Source organism: Gobius niger (genome assembly GCF_951799975.1).
Source record: "Gobius niger genome assembly, chromosome: 2".
Classification (NCBI taxonomy): domain Eukaryota; kingdom Metazoa; phylum Chordata; class Actinopteri; order Gobiiformes; family Gobiidae; genus Gobius; species Gobius niger.
The window spans coordinates 41,116,782-41,126,808 of NC_136853.1; positions in this window are offsets into that span (position 1 = coordinate 41,116,782).

A 10,027-nucleotide genomic window follows, 5' to 3' on the forward strand; every position below is an offset into this window, starting at 1 on the left:
TGAGTGGAACGCATAGACTCCATAGCTAGCATTTCCTATTAGATACTAAACAAGTAACAAGAAAATAAGGAAATAAGAAAATTCATGTATTCGATTTTCCAAACCCAGGCTCATACAACTGCGTTTAAGATTTACATTTATGCTATTGCATATATCAGGAAATGAGAATTATGAATTATGAACATACAAAACAGATGAATTATATTATATTATTAATATTTAAATGTTATTACCATCATTATAAATTATTTGTTTTTTATTATTTTTGATGACATCCTAGATATTATTATTATATTTAAGTTTAAGTTTAATGGTTGCAGGGCTGCAACAAACATCAAGGCAATAAAACAGAGCGATAAATATGACAATTAAAAGTTCAGGTAAATATAATGGCAAATATAATGTCCAATAGGAGGAAGCGACGAGCGGCGCGGGCGTCCCCCGTCCTTAGACTCTCCAGCACGGCAAGGAAAAACTCAAAAACCCGGCAGGAGAAAAGAGAAACCTTGGGGAAAACCACAGAAGGAGAGATCCACTCCCATGGACGTACAGGCTATAGAGACCCAGGCCGAAGGATCCCTCAGCAGACGGGCAAAGAAATCAGTTATGGAAACTGCTTTCTCTCCTTTTTCTTTTTTCTTTTTTTTCCAATTCTTTAATAATTCAATGGCCAGCATAACTCTTTGGACATCTAATTGGATTCTTCTCCGTGGACGTGTAAGATTGTTGTGTGTCGGCTTAACAACAATAATCTGGGCGGTGCTTTTCTTCTATGGCAGAGCAGACAGAGTCATCTCAGAGGGAGATCTATTTACACATGTTACAGTCTCTTCAGAACCGCCTTCACTAAATTGTATAACTTGCACAGTCTGCGCAGTCTGAATTCTGACATTTTTCTTAAAGCGGGGGTATTGTGTTTTTTTCAATCACATAGCACCAGTCTATATCACACTACAATGATGACGAAACCTTCTGTTGGTCTGTAAATGCAGTAAATTAGAATAACTGCCTTGTATAAAATTGCTCTCTCAAAATGGCTATAGTGAATGTCTTGAAATAGGCCTCTGTCTCTTTAAGAACCTCTGACCCTTTCAGACACGCCCCCTCCACACACTGTCTGTGGCATCAGTGGGGAGGGGGTTCTGCTGAGGAGCAGTGGTTGGTTACTCGGCTGGTGACGAAAGCTCGGAGGCGTCTCCAGGAGGTGGGGGCGTTCCTAGGAGGACTCAGGCAAACCTATCCCTAAAATGGCCGCCATCAGAGTTTTACAGATTACTCAAAAATACGTGAATGTGCCAAGGCAACACTTCAGGCATGTTTTTAATGAGGGAATGACATAATAACATGATGTAAAGCTTGAAAAAGTCAATTTTGCATAATACCCCCCCTTTAAAGGGACTATACAGAGTTTAAAAATGTTAAAATTATGTTTTTCCTCCCCCTACATGGACCAACAATGTCCTAAGGTGTAGAATGAGACCTGTTCACCACAACTGCCTCTAAAATCCTGAACCGTCACTCAAAAAGGTGTTACTTCGGGTCCGAATTGCCTTCATGCAATCGCTTAATATAGAAGGTGCAGTTACACGTATGACCTGAGGTGGCAGTAGTGAGTATAAAATGGCTAACTTGCATCTAGCCCCTTTAATAAGTAATAAATCCAAACTCCCTTTTCCCGACACAGCGTGCAAACGTTTACCACAAACCCTCCTGTCATTTGATTAAGTCATTTTATCGGTAACATTGAGTTCTGGTCGTCCACCGCGGCTCTATACCCTCTGTCCTCTGAAAACATAACTCATATGAGACAAGGCTGTGTCTGATGTAAATGATGCTGTGACAAACAAAACAGGTACAAAATATATAGACAGTATTTTGCATCAAAGGCTGGAAAACCTGATCATCTGTTTTGAGCATCCACAGATCAGGTTGGACCATCGCTGGACCAGCAGGTAAGTGATCTGTTTTAGATCACAGCATGAACATGAGCTCACTTATTCACACAAATGGGTTAAAGGCAGATTCAAAATAAATCATTATTATATTATGTTAATCAAAATTCAGATATACATTAGATTAAGAGTTTATCTCAAGGTCATGAGTTACAGAATATCAGCATTTTTCAAACAGTTCAGCATCACCCAAATCTAAACGCTTACAGCCTATAGACCAGTGTAACGCCTTATTTGAAAGCTAAGACCCACAAAACTGATCTGAATGGATCCTTTTCCTTGCGTTGTTGCAGTGTTGTCATCAGATTTTTGCCACTTTTTCATAGATTTTTTTGTTACTTTTTTATTACTTTAAAAAAAAAGTGTTTTCGACCCCATTTTTTGACCCATCCACGTTTTCATCTAATTATTTACACTTTTTCATTTTTTTTTTGTTAAATTTTTTGGGTCATTTTTCACATTTGTCACATTTTTCGTTGTGTTTTTTGTAGCTTTTTTTTCAAGAAGCTTTTAGATTTGGGCAATGCCAAAATGGCTCGGTTCAGGTGGTGGTTAAGAGGTTAAACTGAAAATTGTTAATCCTGTTTTTATGTTTTTTTCTCTTTTTCTACCTTAGTTATGTTTTAGCTGAACAATATGGACAACATTTCATATGTCGATATTCATGCCAGATATCTCTATATCGATACAATAAGACGTAACTATGGGTTAGGTGAAAACAAAGTATTTTTCAAAAAAATAGAAACATAAAACAAAAGAGTGCAGTTTCATTGATGAAAATCTATATCGTTTATATCTTGCTTTTATTATTTTAATGTTTTGATTGGTAATATCTCGATATCGATATGATAACGATATATCTTTCAGTCCTACTTTATGCCTGGTTTAGACAAACTTCATGGGTTTAGATCAGAGCTTTTTATTTTTCTCTGGGTGGAAAATTTTGTGCAAAACCTTAATCAGACTTTTGTGTTTATTTATTTAAATGTATTATTAGCATTTTATACCTGAAGTTTTGGGAATCACAAGCGCACTTTGACATATTGGCTGCAACGTTCTGTCATTTGGTGTAATTTCTCTAAAATATACTGTTTTCAATCAAAATACATCCAATTCAGTGTTAGAAGTTATAAAAAATATTGTCTTGAAATCATCTTGCAACACCCTGATCTTACACCGTCATCGCAGCCTGGGGAGATTTTTATTTATTTATTTATTTATTATAGGGACAGTTCATATTAATATACATTATACATGTAAATATGCCAGAATTCGCCTAAGAGCTATTTTTCATCTGTAGTCCCTGGACAGTTGTTATTTGTCCTCCTGAAGGGAATAAAAGTACAATTATACACATGAAAATGAAATACAATAAACATATTTAACAAGAAAACAGAAGACTCTCAATACTCTCAATATCGCAAACCAATCATGATGACAGACATTACAACAAGACTATAACAAACTCAACAATTACAGAGACAGAGACAACAGACGAGGACAGGAGGCCAGCAGGGGGCAGGAGAGACGATCCTCTCAGTGCTGACAGCTCTGATTCTCAATGAGCCATTTTTAACTGTATTTTAAATGAGTTATATGTATTGATGTTTAATTGTTGGTGAGGTTCCATTCATGGGCAGCTTGGACAGAAAAGGTGGTTTGGCCAAAGAGGCTTTTTCTCAGAGGGATGATGCAGTCGCCTCTTGCTGCTGCTCTGGTGTTGTATTGTCTATAAACATTTGACTACTTGATGAATAGAAATGCTGTTTTCACAGGATGGCGAGGCCCCTGTCAGACGGTGACTTTATTGAGGGTATCTATGACTTCTGTGCGAAAACATGGGCTGGAGTGTGGTTTGTGGCAGACAACTTCATACTGACGACCGGAGTTCTGGCGAATGCTGTCCTGCTTTTTCTGTTTCTGAGGGAGAGGAAGTCACTGTCTGCTTCACAGGTGCGCTGTTCATACATGCATTACATTATTATTTATCATGGCAGGGTTTGCTTCGAGGAGGGACGATTTTCATCATTGCCAAAACACCAAGGGCCGAACCTCACCAATGTAGCTCAAAGTAAAGAACCGTTTCCTGCAAATGCCAATAAGATAAGATAAGATAATCCTTTATTGATCTCACAATGGAGAAATTCACTTGTTACAGTCGGCATTCAAGAAGATCACTCAGAGTGTGCAAAAACAGACCGGACAATGATTTACATTATATGGCACATATTGGGATGATCGGCCAGGAACCTGAAGAAATACTTTCAGAGTACTTTAACAGGTACACTGCAAAAAGTAATTAACTAGATCAGTATAAACATCTCAATTTGAGCATAATAATCCAAATTTTAGCTGTTTTGACTTGTTAAGAAGTTCTTGGGCATTTGTCCTCAATTATTTCACTTGTTCTGAGATGTTTCTGACTCGTTTCGATACATTTCGTCCTTATTTCAGTCATTTTCTTTACCAATGGGGTAAGAAAATTGGTCTTATCTCATTGGCAATTTTACTTTCTTATTTCAGGCGAGATTTACCCTAGAACTGGTCTGAAATGTCCTCAAACAAGCAAAGTAAACTAGGTCCGATCAGGGAAAGTGTCTAAATGAGTGAAAACCGCTCAAAACAAGACACATTTCCTCAAAGTAATTTAAGCCAATGCTTGATATTCACTTTTTGCAGTGTATTTGATCTCTTACTTCAAATCAAATTCACTTTATTTATCCGTTAGGAACTTCATTTGCCGAAGAAGTGCCAGTACGGGCCCAATAAAAACAGTACATCCACAGTCTTACAACACAACATCTGCAATAATAAATACATTAAAAACAATATAGTGGGCCTGTGATAGACCAAGGTCGACACAGGAGGATGGAGGTAGGGAGGAAAGTGGAGGTCGCCCTCTTTGTCCCACGAGGGAAGGACCTGAACCTGCGCCCTGACGGCAACAGTGAGAGTGCAGTGTGTGTGAGGGGTGAGAGCTCTGGAGTCATAGATGCTACAGAGTGAGTCCTGCTCCTGACTGATGATTGTATTGCAGATTTTGATAATTTTATTGAGCATACTTGTATAACAATATTTCTCAAAATCACCTTGTGGGCCAGAGGTTCGGTGCTAGAGGGCCGGATTTGGCCCCCGGGCCTGACCGTTGCCTACCCCTGTAATACGGTATTGTCATAAATATGTTGTATATGATGCTAATGTTTTCAGGTTTTGGGGATGAACCTGGTGATCATGAACCTGATGTATCTGACCATTATTCCAGTGACAATAATCGGCAGAATGAGTCCGAGGAACATCGGATTTGGTAAAAATAAAATAAAAATGAAAAAGGACTTGAAGGGATATTTCAGGAGTTTTGACATAGGGCCTCATTTCCTCGTTATCCAGAGTGTTGTTGATTTCTGGAGATTTTTTTTTTTTTTTGTAATTCATGCAGTTGTTATATTTGAAGAGTTTCGTGGTGCTAGGCTAATGCAAGGCTAGCGCATTTCTATGGTATCAGCTAGCCTGCATTAAAAACAGTCTGTCCCGCTCCACAGAGCACCTGAGGCAAATCACTTATAACACCAGACTAACGATGTAAATATCTGTGTCGATAGAATATTTTTTGGAATATAACTGACCTTGCATCACATGAATGATCGCATTTTGAGGGACTATTTTCTAGCAGATCACTCCGCCGCTGCGTAGCTTATACCAGTGGTTCTCAACCTTTTAGAGCCGCGACCCCCATTATAACAGTTAATTAGGATCAAGACAAAAAATTGACCGAAAAATGACCAAAAAAATGACCAAAAAATGACCAAAAAATTACCAAAAATCTGACAAAAAATGACAAAAATGTGATAAAAAATTGACAACGAAAAAAATACAAAAATGTGACAAAAAATGATGAAAAAATTACAAAAATTAGTTGAATACCCAGCAAAAAAATGATGGAAAAAAAATCTGATCAATGAACAATGGCTAAAACAAAAATGAATTAAATTTAGAACAAATAATGGCACCCTGGTAAAATAGCATGTATGCTACGACACCATAATAATAATATTAAAATATATATTTTATCTATATGCTCTGGCGACCCCCCAAATTTGTCTCGCGACCCCCTAGTGGGTCCCGACCCCCAGGTTGAGAATCCCTGGCTTATACAACCACGAAGCTGATGCTGCTCAAATATAAGGTATTTAAATGCAAAATGGTTAAAATGATTATATCGACACAGACATTCATATGGTTAGTCTGGTGTTATAAGTGTTTTGCCTCAGGTGCTCTGTGGAGCGGGTCAGACTGTTTTTAATGCAGGCTAGCTGATACCATAGAAATGCACTAGCCTTGCACTAGCCTAGCGCCATGTAACTCTTCAAATGTAAGAAATGCATGAATTACAAAAAAATATCTCCAGAAATCAGCAACACTCTGGATAACTAGAAAATGAGGCCCTATGTCAAAAATCCTGAAACATCCCTTTAAAGCCAAAAGAGAAAAAATGCTGACTCCCGTCTCTTCTGCTTTCTGCTGCAGATGTTGTCGGTGCAAACAAAACCGACACGAGTACAAACATGGCCAGGCACCTTCGAAAAACATTCAACTGTTTCATTCTGGTTGGAACCCCGCTGCTGCTCGCCTGCATGTGCGTCGAGCGCCACCTTGCTGTGAGCCGCCCCGTGCTGTACATGAAGATGAAGGAGAGGAAGTATCGCGTGATGGTGTCCGCTGTGGTCTGGGCCATCACCGTGGGCTTCTGCGTCGCCTCAGGTAAGGGGCGACCTCACCCTCTCACGGATCATTTTGCAAAATAAGACAAACCGACCTCTTCCGTTTTTGTTCTGCAGCCTTTTTCGAACAAACCTTGATCATGATCCCCATCTCCGTCACCATCTCCTTGCTGTTCGTGCTGATGCTGTTTTGTTTGGGGACCATGGTTCGGTCTCTGTGGCGACCGTCTCCGGCTCTCCACGGGAACAGCGGTCACTCGGTGTCGCCTCAGAAGCGTCAGGCGGTCCAGAGTTTGCTCATCGTAGTCGTGTCCGCCGTCTCAGTCTATCTCCCTGTGCTGGTCCTGTTCCCTTTTGTGCTGTACATATTCTACACCAAAGAGCTGCCCTTTCCGATCGGAGTGGTGTGTAATGTGTTTGAGTGCGCTTTGCTGTTCCCTTGCTTTGGGGTTCTCATAGGGCCCTTGTTCTTCTTCTCCAAAGCAAAGCAAATGTTTAAGTTTAAGACGACAAGCAGTTCTGGATGATTCAGGTTTGTAACACCAGAGGGACGCCAAACAGTGCGAGGGGTCACCAGAGCTTTTGCAGATGCAGAAACACTATTTCTTTGTAGTTCTTTGTTGCAATATGTTGCATACAGACGGCATCTTGTCACAGAAGGGGGCGTGGCTTCGCCGAGGGGGGAAATACACTCTTTAGAGGAACACAATTTATCTCTCTTTTTAGCCGTTTTTTGGTGGAATATGAACTTATTTATCACACATAAATAAAGTCAAGTGTAAATCGGGCCCATGTGGATATTTTCTCACAACAAATTGTTCAGTAGAAGTGAAAAAACGGCAGTTGTAGCTAGCGCTAGCTAACCGTTAGCATTAGCCCGATGCTAACATGTAGCATCAGGTTAGCATTCTCTGTTATTTATGTATTTATGGGCTGTTGAACCACTTTGCTCCTCCCCATGTCTTTGTATCTTTATTTAGTAGAAAACTATGTTCATAATTCAGCGTTTGTTAATAGTTAGTAGTTTTTGAATAATTAAAGAAAGTTTAGATTTTTCTCCAAATTGTTTTCACCCTTAAACATGACCATATATGGGCAATTCCAGAGATACAGACGGCATCTCGTCATAGAAGGGTGTGTGGCTTCGACGAGGGGGAAAATAGAATCTTTAGAGAAACACAATTTTTCCTTCTTTTTAGCCATTTTCTGGTGGAATATGAACTTATTTATCACATAAATAAAGTCAAGTGTAAACCGGGCCCATATGGATATTTTCTCACAGCAGATTGTTCAGTAGAAGTGAAAAAATGGCAGTTGTAGCTCGCACTAGCTAACCGTTAGCATTAGCCCGATGCTAACATGTAGCATCAGGTTAGCATTCTCTGTTATTTATGTATTTAAGGACTGTTGAACCACTTTGCTCCCCTCCATGTCTTTGTATCTTTATTTAGTAGAACATTATATTCATAATTCAGCATTTGTTAAAGTAGTTTTTGAATAATTAAAGAAAGTTTAGATTTTTCTCCAAATTGTTTTCACCCTTAAACATGACCATATATGGGTAATTCCAGAGATGCTGTATAGATACAGACGGCATCTTGTCACAGAAGGGCGCGTGGCTTCACCGAGGGGGAAAATGGAATCTTTTGAGAAACTCATTTTTTCACTCTTTTTAGCCGTTTTCTGGTGGAATATGAACTTATTTATCACACATAAATAAAGTCAAGTGTACATCGGGCCCATGTGGATATTTTCTCATGGCAGATTGTTCAGTAGAAGTGAAAAAACGGCAGTTGTAGCTAGCGCTAGCTAACCGTTAGCATTAGCCCGATGCTAACATGTAGCATCAGGTTAGCATTCTCCGTTATTCATGTATTTATGGGCTCTTGAACCACTTTGCTCCTCTCCATGTCTTTGTATCTTTATTTAGTAGAAAACTATATTCATAATTCAGCGTTTGTCAAAGTAGTTTTTGAATAATAAAAGAAAGTTAGGTTTTTCTCCAAATTGTTTTCCCCCTTAGACATGATGACCATATATGGGCGATTCCAGAGATGCAGCAGTCCAGCCGCAGCTACAGGGCACTGACCCAAGAAACCTAGTCGATTAAAGCTTCTTTAATTTTGTGTATTGTTAACAATAAAAGTACTGTTTGAGTGAGGGGCTGAGCCATATACACCATATTGGACCTGCTTGTATTGATGTGAGGCATCATCCACAAACTAACAAGAAAAGTTTTCTGAAAAGGTGCCTTTATTCCAGACATTGGTTCCTCTACAGCAGATCCTCCATCATATAAATATGATATATGTTTTTAGACATTTTGCTTCAGTGTCCATTTCCAACAGCACTTTTACACCTATTGCTTTTAAAGCCACATACTGTTTCATGTATAGTTAAGTTTAATAATAAAAAAACAGGTCTAAGGCAACTAAATGTCACATTAGGTTTCAACATTAGCTCAAAATCAGTGACATGTGCACTGATTTAATACAATCTGTAATTAGACATTCAGCTCAAAGTACAAGAGGGACAGATCACAGATGCATGTGATCCCAATAGAGTCCAAAAATGGGTCTGATATGTAGATTCATTTAACATATCCAAGTAAGGAAAAACAACGCTTAAGGGTTAAAAAGCTACAATGCGGCTCACAAAGTGTGACCATGACAAAATGGCACGTGGCATTTATTAAGTAGACCTGATCTCCTGAAAGTCCAAGACCTTAGAAGGTAAGTCTTGACCTCCAGTCGCCTTTAATTCATGGGTGTCCTAAATCAGCATCTAAAGTCAGGGATTAATACAAGATTGGTCTTTTTGGGGCCCATTTTAGTTCTCTAAATATGAGTTTGTATGGGAAAAGGCCTTGCTAAGAATATTTAAATTCCCACATATTTTGAACACAAAGACAAATATGCAACTTCTGCATCAATCAAAAACTAAACTGACCTACATGAGTCAATAAAGGGTCTATTCTGAACTTAAATATGTAAGTTTATCTCAAATATATCCCAGAAGTCAAGTTTTTTGTGATAGGCTTACATGGCTTTCACAGCTAATACTCACTTAGGTTAGCTTCAGCCCAGTGCGTTGCATTTAGGTTAAACTTAGCCTATTTATTCACTGGGAAATGATTGATACTATACTGTTGCTTTACAAAGTGAACTTTACTAAATAAAGACACGTTAAAGGAACAGGCCACCGTTTTTCCATACTGAGATATGCTCTTACCTGAGCTTAGACGAGTTGATGTGTAGCTGTCTGGTCTTTGTGACACACAAAAAGACCAAAGATGTTGTTAGCATTTAGCCTCTCCCAGCATATTCCTATGGACCCAAACGGGGGTGAAGTTGGAAG